The sequence below is a fragment of the Notolepis coatsorum genome (assembly GCF_963971535.1).
Source record: "Notolepis coatsorum genome assembly, chromosome: 3".
In the NCBI taxonomy this organism is placed as follows: Eukaryota; Metazoa; Chordata; class Actinopteri; order Aulopiformes; family Paralepididae; genus Notolepis; species Notolepis coatsorum.
In genome coordinates, this window is record NC_140167.1 from 205,598,014 (window position 1) to 205,613,036 (window position 15,023).

Sequence of the window (15,023 nt, forward strand, 5' to 3'; positions counted from 1 at the left end):
CCAGCGGCCTGTCGTCGCTACTGCATGTGTTCACCTTTTGCCTGTGTCTCTGTTTATCTGCATTTGTTAGTCTGTTGTCATTCCCTGCATTCTTGTACCTGCTGTGTCCTGTTGTCTAGCCTAGCGTTATACATTTACATTTACATTTAGTCATTTAGCTGACGCTTTTATCCAAAGCGACTTACAAGTTCTGTACGACAAGCCATCAGGAAGAGCACAACTCTATCAGCTGAGTAACAATGTTCATCAAAGTGTTGAGTGCTACAGTGTAGGTTAGTTTATTAGGACAAGTGCATGACAGTATGGTTAGTTAGGGTTAGATTTTTTTTTTTTTTTTTTTTTTTTTTTTATTCAGATAATGGTTGAAGAAGTGAGTCTTTATGTCTTTATGTGAGTTATGTCTCCCCTGTGTCTGTATTTATTGTTATTTAGTCATGTCGTGTTTTAGTCTGCTCTCTGTCTGTTTAATCCCCCAGCTGTCGTTCATCACAATCAGTGTCTGTATATATATATGTGTGCGTCTCCCTTGGTTCCTTGTGGCGTCATTACACCGTGTACCTTGTTTACCTGCCTGTTACCCTGTCGTGTTCATATCCTGCCGTTTGCGGATTTATCCCTGTTCCATGTCTATAGTAAGTGTATGCTAGAGTTCTTGTTTTGATGCTCTTTTGTTTCGTGCTCCAGTTCTGTTTTCTAGTCAGGTTTCCTTTGTAGTCTATTTCGTGTTTTCCTCGAGCCAGCTTGGCTGCGCCGCTACTTACGTTGTGCCTTGTTACTTTACTTGTTTGCTACTCAAGTAAAAGCCTATTGTTCCTCACCCCGTCGTCTCTCACTCGTCATTGTCCAGCGTTTGGGTCCTACCCCCCACACACACCGCTCTACACCCCATCAGAAGGTAACAAAAGGGGGGGGGACATAACTGGATGTATTTGTATAGTATAGTTAGGATAGCATAGTGACATAGAGTATAACTGTATATTGTATAGTAGTGTACATAGGACTCATTACCTTTTGTATTTTATCTTAGTACTTGTGAATGAATGAATGAATGAATAAATGAATGAAAACTTTATTAACAGATTGCAGAATGGGTACAGTACAGTACAGCTCAATACATACAATTGTTAAGGGGATGCAGACCAGAGAAAGACTTTTGTCTTGTTTACATCAGGGTCCCCCATTTTCAATTCATCGTAACATACATGACATACAGATAGACAGTACTGCTACATCTATACATTTATGACATACCAGATTTGCAAATACAGTACTGTTTGTGATACGAAAAGAGTCCAGAAAAAAAAGTATATACATTTAACGTAGAAACTGTACATTGGAGGAGGTTGGGTAGGTGGGGGGGGGGGGGGGGGGGGGGGGGGGGGTTGGATATTCTATTTTATTCTATTATTATTTGTATTTTTTGCACAATCGAAGCGGGCATGGCCACCTTCATTTCACTATATGTCTTGTGTATGTATCTGATGAATAATCCTCTTGAATCTTGAATCTTCCACTCCATCCTTTTCTCCTTCTCTTCTCTTCTCTTCTCTTTTCCATTCTCTTCAGTAATCCTCTATCCGATCATCTGTGTGTGTTCTGTGTGGCATCTTATATTTGGCAAGAGGAGAAAACTCAAATGTGCACTGCCAGCCTAAGCATAGCGTGCAGGGGCCCACAGATCTGGAACGAGCTCGACGAGAGTCTGAAACTGTCTAAATCCTTCAAAACATTCAAGAAAATCACTGAAAGAGGAACTGCTTAAATCATATCTCTAAATAGAATCATAACTTAGGTATAAATTGTCTGTATTTATGTATCTATGTTTTATGTCAGTTAGTATGTAGGTGTGTAAGCCTACCCACGTTGTATGTTTTGTTTTTGTTTTAGTTTTAGTTTATATTTTGTCTATACTTGTTGTAACTGAGGGGTACAATTCCCTGACTGTATTGTTAGATATGATATTTAATACCACTACCTCATGTACTTTAACTTCTGGCCACCCAGTACAAGATATAAGTATGATGAACACTTTCCCACCTGATGAAACGAACCAACACAAATGGACCAAATCGAATATTTAATACAGCAAAGGGTGTACACAATATTCACTCAATTACATTTATGATTTGAAATGTTAAGTATGCACTTTTATGGCAAATGAGTATTCGTAGGTAAATCAACATTGAATGTCCAATCTCTGGTTGCGCAGGGAGTAAGTATACAACCTGGAATATTTAGGAAACGATAGCGATAGTACTTAAATAATTATAGCTGGATACACTAAGGGGGGGGGGGGGGTCCCGCTGGTTGTAAGACAGTAGGAGGGGGGGGTTAGAGAAGTCGCTGGCGGTATCCCATCTGGCCGACGGTGTCTTGGGAGAATCCAAAGTCTTAGACCCAGTGCCCACAGAACCTGGGGCCGTAGACGAACACAGCTGGACCCTCTGTGGAACGGTATCTGCCGGTCCACAACGGAGAGACGTGGTGCGACCTCACGTGTAGAGCGCCGCCTCACCTGTAGTCCTCTCCGGGGGGTAATTCCAACACTCGACAGTGTTGGCCTTTATCCATGGAATAATCAAAGCACATAAAGCATAATCCAAGAGCCGTGGAAGGCTCGCCGTCGTCGGGTAGAGTAATCCAATATACAGGTCCAGTCGCTCTTGACCCGGAGCTCCTCGGATGCAATCACCACTAGGGGTCTGACCAGCCTGGATAAGCGTCCAGATAACGTCAGGAACGATGGGGGTACTGATAACTGTAGAACTCGAACCGAACGATGCACCATACATAAATAGACTATTATTAGCTTAATAGAATACGTCCAACTCGACGGTATGGTGCCAAACTATGACCATTCAACTATTAATCTACACGATGTCTCAATGCCTATTCTGGGCCAAGTAGGCCCTACTACACCGCACGTGCTTCGTGGGGAGGCTTTTGCGTCTGTCACTCTGTTGGAGGGTAAAGAACTGGACTAAAAGAAAGTTCTACTTTACGAGCGTCATATATATATGCGCTATGAACAAATAGTACCACACGTATTTCGCCCGGCATATTACTGCGCGGGACCGGGGGCTGCCTCGACATGTTAGGTGGCACGATTGAACTTGAACCTAGGGGTATGGCAACCTGGCGCCAGGTTCTAGTCCAATGGTAGAATGAAACTATTATGGGCTGTTTAGTAGAAACGGGGATATTCAATGCATATTGTACAAGGAATATACAGGGGATATCAAACGATATACAAATACAATTAAATATATATATATAAATAAATATACATATTCGGTTTAATCTGATCCTTCACAACAGCCGCCCCCTAATTAGTCCCACCTAATTAGCTAAGCAGAGACAGATTAACCGCACTGTCTTCCACTCAAGGTCCGCTGTAAGGTCAGTCAACTCACAAAGTCATAGGGTCATGGTCATCATCGATAGTATCTGGGAGTCGGGGCAGTTCTATGAGCCTCGCCACGGGCCGTGTGTAGGTGCGCCCTTGGACGAGTACTTCAGCTGCTCGGACCTTGCCATCGGCACCGGTGATCACTTTGCTTACGCGGCCAGCCGGCCACATAGCTCTGGGGAGTGACTGGTCAACTATCATGACGACTGTTCCTTCTGTCAAATTGTCTCTCTCTTTTACCCACTTCTGGCGGGTCTGTAGAGACGGTAGGTAGTGAAGTAGGAAGCTGCTCCAAAACTTGTCAGCTAGTACTTGGCTGTACCTCCACATTCTTCGGCCGTTCGCTTCTTCGGGCCTGTACATTGTCTGGGGTAGCGCGGGGTCCAGCCGCCCCATTAGGAGTGTGTTGGGGGTGACTGGGTCGACATCTGCTACATCACTGGAGACGTAACCGAGGGGTTTGGAGTTCAATACTCCCTCGATCTCCGTGAGGACTGTCATTAGGACTTCCTCTGCCACAGTCTGGGCTCCGAGTACGGCATACAGGGCTGTCTTTATAGAGCGTACTTCTCGTTCCCAGGTTCCACCGAAGTGGGGTGCGTTCGGGGGATTAAACTGGAAGTCAACCTGGGCTGGAGCGAGGTGGGTCTTAAGTTCTGGGCCCATAGCTTGGAAGCTCTCTCCCAGCTCTCTTTCTCCGCCTTTGAAGTTGGTCCCGTGATCAGACAACAATGTAGACGGTTGTCCTTTCCGTGATATGAATCTCCGGAAGGCCATAAGGAATGAGTCTGTGCTCATGGTCGGAAGGAGCTCGATATGTATCGCTCTGGTGGTCATGCATTTGAATACAATACCCCACCGCTTCTCGGTGCCTCTTCCTCTTTTTATATACAACGGGCCAAAACAGTCCATGCCTGTGGAGTGGAATGGCTTGTCGCCGATTCGGAGGCGACAGGGGGGTAGGTCAGCCATCCGTGGTATGCTGGGCTGCGCGCGCCACTTACGGCAGTCTAGACAGGTTCGCTGGAAGCGCCGTACTGCTTCTCTCCCTTGTAATATCCAATAACGACGTCTGATCTCCGCGAAGACTCTCTCTGCTCCGGCGTGGTGCACATCCTCGTCGTATTTCTTTATGATCAGCTCTGTGACCTTGTGTCGGCTGTTCAAGACGATCGGGTGCTTAATGTCATCTGGTAGATCGGGGGCTCTCCGCAGGCGACCACCCACTCTGATGAGATTATGTGCGTCACTCTCTGGTGCCAGGTGAATCAGTCTGCTGTCTAATGGGACGGGGTTTCCTCCCTGTAGACAGTCTAGCTCATCGGGGAACGAGTCTCTCTGGGCTCGTTGTAGTAGAAGAAGTTCTGCTTCTTCGTAGTCAGCTGCTGACATGTCAGTGGTGGACTGAATCTCTGGGTGGTGCCGCAGGAATGTCCTTTGTTGCGCACTCTCTAGGGTAATGCAGTCATCTATGTTCGGGTCTGTGGAGGCGACAGTGCTCAGTCCACAGAACATAGGCTTCTTGTTCTCAGCCTCCTCTCTACTTGCTTCCCTCGGGGTGGGCGTAGGCCAATCTCCTTCCGGGAGCTGGAGGAATGCTGGTCCGTCACTGTAGATGTTGTGACGGGTTAGGTCATCCAGGGACATTCCCCGGGTGATGACGTCAGCTGGGTTGTGTTTGGTATCCACATATCTCCAGCTTGCTTCTCCTGTTAGTTCCTGAATCTCTGTGACTCTGACTCCCACGAAGACTTTGTATCTGCATGAATCAGACTTAATCCATGTGAGTACTGTCGTGGAATCTGACCACAAGATTGTTCTATGCACCGGAATGGTGAGTTCACGTTGGATTAACGTGGCTAGATGCGCTCCTGCGAGGGCTGCGCAGAGCTCTAGACGTGGGATAGATTGTTGCTTACGTGGGGCTATCCTTGAGCTGGTCAGTATGAAAGCAGTGTGTATCTCTCCTCCCATCTCTTGGGCACGTAAATAAGCAACCGATCCGTAGGCTACTTCGGAGGCATCGCTGAAGACGTGTAGCTCAATCTCGCATGTCTCTGGCCTCACTGTGGATGGGAAGTAGCTGCGGCGTATGTTGACACCTGGGAGTGAGCGGAGTTCCGTCTCCCACTCTCTCCATGTTGAGGCAAGGTGTGCGGGTATTGGGTCGTCCCAGCCCTGGTCCTTGTCCCATAGTGCTCGTACAATCATCTTTGCCCTGGTGGTGTAAGGTAGAATACATCCCAGCGGGTCATATTGTCTGGCGAGTGTTCTGTACACACTCCGTCTGGTGGTCGGTATCGCCGCCGACCTTCCTTGCTCTGGAGCCAAGGGTTTGTGTCTATAGTGGAGCGAGTCTGTTTTGAAGCGCCAGACTAATCCTAGTGTCATTTCTTGGGCTTCTCCTGGGATTGTCGCCATCCAGGTCTCGCTGCTGGCAGCCTTGTCTGTGGAGGAGAGGCTGCGCAATACGTGCGGGTCACTGCTGGCCCACTGCCTGAGATCAAAGCCTCCTTTGATTAGGGAGGCGCGTAACTTGATTAGGAGAGCCTCGGCTTCTTCTTGAGTCGAGACGCTTTGTAGACAGTTGTCTACGTAGAAACTGTTCTTCACACTGTGTTGGACCTCTTCATTTGCTGCTGGGTCCTCTGTGACGTGTTTCTGTAGTGCAAATGTAGCACAGCACGGGCTGCATGTGGTTCCGAAGGGGAGTACTTCCCACTGGTAGATGGATGGGTTCTCATCTCCGATCTTCTCTCTCCATAGGAACCGTAGCAGAGGCTTGTCCTCCTCTACTAGTCTCACTTGCAAGAACATCCCTTTGATATCCCCGCTTATAGCCACCTTGTCCTGGCGGAAGCGCAGTAGCACGCCTAGTAGGGAGGGGCCGAGTGTGGGGCCGGGCAAAAGCTCTTTATTCAGATTTTGGGATCCGATCTGGTAGCTGCAGTTAAACACAATGCGATCCTTGCCATTGTGATGGACCTTGTGATGCGGCACGTACCATGATTCGGTCGTCTGATCGGCCTCTTTAATGTCAATCTTTGTTACGTGTCCCGCTGTGATTAGCTTCTCAATCTCAGCTCGGTACACACTCTGTTGAGCGGGGTCTTTGGCGAGGCGCCGCTCTGTGTTCAGTAGATAGCGCTCCGTGGCGTCTTTCTTTGCGTGAAAGGGGGGCATTCCCTCTCTCCTCAGGAGTGGAGTTGCGTATCTCATCACTCCGCCGACTGTGACTCTCTTTGTCCCCTGCTCGAGTAGGTGGATGGCGTAAATGTCTTCTTTAGAGCGAATGTCTTTCTTTTCGTTCTTAAAGGGCATTGTCTCTAGGGTCCATAGCCTCTCGACATGCTGCAGGAGAGTGGTGTCTTCTTCTGTCGTTCGGGAGTGGAAGCAGCTAGTGGCTGCGGTTCGGTTGAGAGATTTAGCGAGGGGGCCTTGTAATGTCCATCCTAAGCGGGTCTCGACGGCTGCAGGACAGCCTCGGGGACCGGTGTGGACCCGGTCAATCGGGACTATGAGTTCTGCATGGTCGGAGCCTATCAACAGGGTCGGGGTAGCGCCGTTTATGAGCGGGATAGGTAATTGGCGCAGGTGCACATATTTATCCATCAACTTGGTGACAGGGTAGGTGTACTGCGAGAGTCCTATTTCTTGGCTGGTGAAAGCATTTGTGATCTTGTACTGTCGCTCTGGCTGCCCGTTGGCTGCGATAGTGAAGGAGACATTCTCGCCCTTTATCGTCTTCAAATCTCTTCTTATTGTCCGAATCGTCATTTCGTTCTTGCTCCCCCGCAGTCCCAGTTGAGTCGCAGCGGAGGCGAGCAGAAGGGTCTTCTCTGACCCGTCATCAAGGACGGCGTAAGTGTCCATGACTTTATCCTGGTAGCTCAATGTCACACGGACTACCTTTAAGAGCACTTGAGCTCCGTTGCTGCTGGCGGGGTCAATGTACATGACACTTGCCTTGGTGCCGCTCCGTGGTGCAGGTGTAGGCCGTCTTCCGTTACTATCGTGTAGTATATCTAGATGGGCTCCATCGCACCGGCTGCACCTTTTCTTTAGGCGGCATTCGGCTGCCATGTGGGGCCGCGCACATCGATAACAGCGCCGGTTGGACTTTATCCATTGGCTCACTTCTTCTGCATTCATCTTTGTGAATGTGTCACATTGTGATAGCCAGTGTTCTTTCTCACAGTAGGGACACGCTATCTTCCACTTCTCCTTCCTCGAGGGGGTGCTGTGACTCTTACTGCTCGGTACTGACTCTGATTGGTGCATGACAGTCACCGATCTTCTTCCATCATTTATTCTCCTGGGTCCCTCTCTGGAGCTTGGCGTGCTCCGCCCGAAGGTGTCCAGTCGTAAGCTGCTGACCTCTCTCGCCAGGAAGTCGGCCAGATCAAGGAGGGATGGCTCGGGGCCGTCGGGATCTCGGTAGTCCCTCTGCCGCCGAAAGCGCTCCTGTCTTGCGGGTGGCAGCTTCTCCAAAATCTTCTCAACGTTAGAGTTGGCGTACAGCTCATGCCTGCCCTTCTCCCGTTGAGCTCCCAGCATCCCCACAAGGGACTGCACTTTGATTGACAGGTCATCTAGTGAGCGATTGTCTGTGGCTGGGGGTAGGCGGTCAATATGCCTTATCTCCTGGATTACGTAATCCCATATACGTCCATATCTTTGATCCAGCGCTGCAAGGGCCGCTGTGTATGGGGTCGAGGAGGTAGCATAGGCTAGCGCTATATTGTGTGCTCGCTGTACTTTCAGGTGCTTCAATAATATTGCATACTTGTGGCGTTCATCAATGACATCCGCCAGCATTGTCTCTAAGCACATCCGGAGCTCCGTGTACTGTGCTCGACTCTCATAGACGAAGTCTGGGATTGATGGCGTGGCGTTGTATGACGCCGTGGATGGCGAATACATCGGCGAGCGTTGGGGGAGAGACCTCCTGGGCGAGTCCCCTCTTGCGCCTCGCTGTGGGCCGGTACTGGCAGGGTACCATGGCCCGCTGGTCCAGGTACTGTTCCTCGGGGCTGGTCGTGCGTCGTGCTCACCCGTAAATAGAGTCGGGGGTCTGTAGCGCAGCGCCGCGGGGGTATAGCCTGGACTGTATGGGACCTCCTGGTCCGGTGGAGTACTGTGCTGTCGTCGGGCTTGGTTCTCCTCTTCTCCCTCTTCTTCTTCTATCAAATCTTCCAGATCTTGTAATCGTTTATTTAGCTTCTCCGCAGTGTAGGCCGCTCCTTCCTTGTAGCTGGGTCTCGCTTGGACCGGTATGGGAAGGGGGTCTGCGGGGGGTCTAGACTCGGTCTGTTGGTCAAGTTCAGGGTCGCTTGCTCGTTGCGGTGACGCTGCTCTTGACTGCTGTCTCGACGAGTTCCTTGAGCCCCTGGCGGAGGGAGAGGGAGTTGTCCTTTTGATCAGCTGCTCTATTAGTTGCGCTTGTAGTCTGTCGCGCTCTGCGTCTCTTTGGGCACCGGCAGCGGTGCGCTGGGCGTCGGCGCGGTCTCTTGCCATATTCTCTTCCATCTGGAAGCGTCTCATCTCCAGACTTGTGCGCTGTTCTTCGCTCCGTTGCTGTGCTTGGAGGTGTTCGCGCTCGCTGGTCGCCTGGGCTTGGAGACGTTCGCGCTCGCTAAGCGTCTGTGCTTGGAGCCGATCGCGTTCGGTAGAGGCTGTCAGGCTGACGAGGAACGCCTGTTGTAGTATCCTCTCCGCTTCGCTGGGGGAAGGCGGTAGTGGAGGTGAGCCGCTCCTGCGTGAACCGCTCCTGGGGGTACTCGTTGGGGAGTCCTGGAGCTCTAGTTCCTCGGCGCTCTCCTCTTCTTCTTCCGTGCAGAGTTCTCTCTCTGTAGGGTTGTCTTCCTCCCGGGGCGTGTCGGGGACTACTTCTTTAGTAGTGGCGGGGGGTAAAGGCATGTCAATTCCCTCCTGGTCTCCACCGTGGGCTTGGTCAGTTACATTAGGACCTACTAGGGCCTCTGTGGTCGGGGAAACCTGGTCGTTAAGGTCAGACATAATTTTACTTTCTACTTTTACTACGTTTACCGTTTGTCGAAGGCTAGGTAGTTGACTGACAGTGTAAGCCTCTAAGTACTGAGGTGTCTGTCGTCTGCGCCGCGGGCGTTCTAGGTTAGGAGGATCGTTTCGTGGAGTGTTCATCATAGGCCATTTCGATATTAATAACACTATATTAATATTACACTAGTTACCATCCGGCTCGAAGGACCAATTGTAACTGAGGGGTACAATTCCCTGACTGTATTGTTAGATATGATATTTAATACCACTACCTCATGTACTTTAACTTCTGGCCACCCAGTACAAGATATAAGTATGATGAACACTTTCCCACCTGATGAAACGAACCAACACAAATGGACCAAATCGAATATTTAATACAGCAAAGGGTGTACACAATATTCACTCAATTACATTTATGATTTGAAATGTTAAGTATGCACTTTTATGGCAAATGAGTATTCGTAGGTAAATCAACATTGAATGTCCAATCTCTGGTTGCGCAGGGAGTAAGTATACAACCTGGAATATTTAGGAAACGATAGCGATAGTACTTAAATAATTATAGCTGGATACACTAAGGGGGGGGGGGGGTCCCGCTGGTTGTAAGACAGTAGGAGGGGGGGGGTTAGAGAAGTCGCTGGCGGTATCCCATCTGGCCGACGGTGTCTTGGGAGAATCCAAAGTCTTAGACCCAGTGCCCACAGAACCTGGGGCCGTAGACGAACACAGCTGGACCCTCTGTGGAACGGTATCTGCCGGTCCACAACGGAGAGACGTGGTGCGACCTCACGTGTAGAGCGCCGCCTCACCTGTAGTCCTCTCCGGGGGGTAATTCCAACACTCGACAGTGTTGGCCTTTATCCATGGAATAATCAAAGCACATAAAGCATAATCCAAGAGCCGTGGAAGGCTCGCCGTCGTCGGGTAGAGTAATCCAATATACAGGTCCAGTCGCTCTTGACCCGGAGCTCCTCGGATGCAATCACCACTAGGGGTCTGACCAGCCTGGATAAGCGTCCAGATAACGTCAGGAACGATGGGGGTACTGATAACTGTAGAACTCGAACCGAACGATGCACCATACATAAATAGACTATTATTAGCTTAATAGAATACGTCCAACTCAACGGTATGGTGCCAAACTATGACCATTCAACTATTAATCTACACGATGTCTCAATGCCTATTCTGGGCCAAGTAGGCCCTACTACACCGCACGTGCTTCGTGGGGAGGCTTTTGCGTCTGTCACTCTGTTGGAGGGTAAAGAACTGGACTAAAAGAAAGTTCTACTTTACGAGCGTCATATATATATGCGCTATGAACAAATAGTACCACACGTATTTCGCCCGGCATATTACTGCGCGGGACCGGGGGCTGCCTCGACATGTTAGGCGGCACGATTGAACTTGAACCTAGGGGTATGGCAACCTGGCGCCAGGTTCTAGTCCAATGGTAGAATGAAACTATTATGGGCTGTTTAGTAGAAACGGGGATATTCAATGCATATTGTACAAGGAATATACAGGGGATATCAAACGATATACAAATACAATTAAATATATATATATAAATAAATATACATATTCGGTTTAATCTGATCCTTCACAACACTTGTGATCAGGCTCCCTCCAAAACCTTTAAATAGCTTCTTGGGAGACCTGGCACATGCGTCGTTGTTGTTTCACATGAAGATATGTAACATGTAATATATCATGACTTGCCTCCCAGGTGACCTCCCTCCGCACGGCGCTGACCCGCTGGATGGTGGCCCTGCTCCTCCTGCTGGTGCCGGACCACAGCGACGCCCAGGATCCAGCTCCGCAGCTGGGCCCCGGGGCCTTCACCGTCCACATGGACCTCTCCCTGGAGAAACTGGAGGAGGACGGGCGAACCCTGGCCCAGAAACTGGACTGCTTCTCCAGATACATCACCAGGTGTGGTAGAGGTAGTAAGATAAATAGAACTTCGCATAGAACTGACACATTACAGCCGGTTAACCCTTTCACTGTGACAATACAGAAGGTTAGCGGAGCTAATGATGCTAATGATGGAGCATCGCCGTCGGTTGTGTGATAGTAAAGGGTTAACCTTCTGTCGTGTGGCAGTGAAAGGGTTAATTTGACAGGCAGTGCATTAAAATAGTTGGCCTCCTTGATATCTCATATACATGCCTGAGCAAAGACATGTCTTTTGAAGATATTTAGTGAGTTGGCTTCCCTGATGTTTTTGGGCAGCTTGTTCCATAGTTTTGGGGCGTCGTTGACAAAGGCTGCATCACCGATCTTCTTTTTTCTTTTCGTTTTTATTATCTTTTAGCATTTTTACAGCTTTTTTCTGGTCACGCAGGACCGATAGAGGAGGGGGAGAACGGGAGGAGAAGAGGGGAAGACATGCGGCACATGGCCACCGGGTCGGGGAATCGAACCCGGGGCGACCGATTCGTGACTCAGTGCGCTATATGGTGTGCTACTGGAGCACCCCACCGATCTTCTTCTTCTGTGCCCTGCCCCTGAATGGGTTGTGTAGTGATTAACACTTTGGGTGCCTAGAAACGATTTACAACGTCTTTCCCGGCCATGCTCAAGGTGCCGAGGACGCTGTACAGCGTCTTTGATCTGTTTACATCTTTTTTCGATTTTCCCCGTCTGAACTTCACCGCCGAGCTTTTGGAAGAAAATTTTAACCGGAAACTGCATTTCCTCTCAAATTTCACTAGGTGGCAGTGTCCCCCTATTTTCTAACACTATCACAATAGGGGGAATATTGTACCCCACAATGAATCTGGCATTTGATTGGCCAGCATACCTGGCCAATGTAACCACAGGTATAAAACGTTAGCGCGATCCCAGAATCGACAAGGTTTTGGAGGAGAGAGAGAGAGAGAGATAGATAGAGCGATAGAGAGAGAGAGAGAGATTGAGAGAGATATTTGAATTGAGATCAGCCTATAGTCTATATTTATAGTGTTATACAGTATAGTGGTAGTATCAGACTAATTGTAAGGTTTCAGCTGTGCTTTAGAAAGTACTTAGTCGTGCTAAGTAGTAGTACTATTCGAGGGATTAGTGTGTAGTCTAGGTAGTATATTTCAGTAGTAGTAATAGTAGTTTGATCAGTTAGTAGTTTCATTTAGATTATTAGATCAGTATGAAGAGACGTAGTGTAGGAAAGCGAGGGGACAATCCGGCGGCGGGTCGCTTTGTTCAGACGAAGCTGGCGTTTGGACCCGCGGTTGTTCAAGCAGCAGCAGCACCAACGTCTTTGGTAGCTCCGATCGGAGAGAGCCGTGAGACCGTTGCTGGGCCCAGTAACGCGTCTCGCCCCGGGACCGGGAGCGGCTCTACCCGACGCAGTTCGAGGAAGAGGAAGGCTGTCGCTGTGGTCATAGCTTCTTCATGCGAGTCAGGGGACAGCGATTCGACCGCCCACGAATCTGATGGGAGCGCCGATTGGGAACCACCAGGTAATTACACCGTCTTATATATATATATATATGTGTGTGTGTGAAACGTGTATTTGATGATTTACATACTGTGACTATGTAACGTTAGTTCGACAAACCAACGCCGATATGCATGTGATTGTGTGTGTGTGTGAAACGTGTATTTGATGATTTACATACTGTGACTATGTAACGTTAGTTCGACAAACCAACGCCGATATGCATGTGATTGTGTGTGTGTGTGAAACGTGTATTTGATGATTTACATACTGTGACTATGTAACGTTAGTTCGACAAACCAACGCCGATATGCATGTGATTGTGTGTGTGTGTGAAACGTGTATTTGATGATTTACCTACCGCTTATTCTGTGACTATGTAACGTTAGTTTGCCAAACCTAACGCTGATATGCATTTATTATATTCTAGCTCCGGAATCATCAGACGATGATCTCGGCTTGGGTCGGAGGTATGAGTCTGATTCATCGCACGATTCAGACGTGGGAGTCGGACGCGGTGGTGGTCGACGGGGCAACGGTACGTCATGTTTACTAATGCAATGTGAATATTGTTTTGTGCATGTTCAAATCGATAGTTGAATGATATAGGATATAGTAGGCATGTACAGGCCACGCCACCATGTGCTACACGTTAGGTTGTAATGGTCTTGTGTGCGTGTGTGTGTGTGTGCATGTGCACGCCCTTTGAAGTGGCTCTTTGAAGTGTGTAGCTATCATGTAAGTGATAATAGTTGCATGCTGGGCATGATATGACGTGGTGGTGGTCGACGTGGTAATTGGTATCATGTTGCAATGTGAATATTGTTTTGTGCATGTTCAAATCGATAGTTGAATGATATAGGATATAGTAGGCATGTACAGGCCACGCCACCATGTGCTACACGTTAGGTTGTAATGGTCTTGTGTGCGTGTGTGTGTGTGTGCATGTGCACGCCCTTTGAAGTGGCTCTTTGAAGTGTGTAGCTATCATGTAATTAAGCATTACATCACGCGCAGGAGTGGTTTGTGACCAATAAACCATGCCTAGGGGTGGTCGTTAGGCCCGAGGCGCAGCCGAGGGTCGTTAGACCCCCCTAGGCATGGTTTATTGGTCACAAACCACTCCTGCGCGTGATGTAAAGCTTTTATACAACTGCTAGATTCATCCAACCTTATTTCTATACAATAAACACACATTAATCGAAGATTTATTGAAAAAACCATCCGCCAGAAAAAGTAGTTCCCACAACTACAAAAAAGACAAGTTGCCTCCATGTGGAAGCAGCTTGAAGTGCATCCAACCAAACTAACACATCCAACTGTGTATTATTGGAATGATTGAGAGAAGTTGCCTCATGTGGAAGCAGCTTGAAGTGCATCCAACCAACTAACACATCCAACTGTGTATTATTGGAATGATTGATTGAACATTTTATTACCAGATGCAGAATGGGTACAATACAGTACGGCTCAATACACACAATTGTTAAGGGAATGCAGACCTACTTTCCATAGAACTTCATTCTTAGATGCTTCTATATAAAGTAGGTAAAACAAATTAAAAAGTCTTCTTTGCCCTATAGGAAAAAAACGTTTTCTTCGCCCTATTCTTTTATTTATTTTTTTAAACCTACTGTAGAGGGCCTAAACTTAACCAGTTGGAAACCAAGCGTACAGTAATAAAATTAGCAATCAATCAATCAATCAACTCAATAGGCCATGCTCACTTAGAACAGCGCAGCACCCAGCTCTCTGACTATCCCCCGCGTTGCAGGCAGAGTGTGTGTGTGTGTGCGTGCGTGCGTGTGCGTGCGTGTGTGTGTGTGCGTGTGTGTGTGTATGTGTGTGGGGGGGTGTGTGGCGGTGGGTGGAGACTAGAGCGAGCGCTGACAGTCGAAAGGAAAAAGAAATTGAAAAAAAAATCGCAAATTAATCCATCAATCAATCCGCGATTTTTCTTTTGTTACAGAATGATTCAAGACCCATCAATTACATCATCCAACATTGTTTAAACGACTAAGACATTCGCTGTGACAGAATCGCTTGATATTTAGTCGTTTAGTCGCATCAACATATCCATTTGTAAAGATTATTGGCCACCTTCTTGTGATCCGGCGGAGTGATGTGATGTGGGTCGGTTGTGGGCGG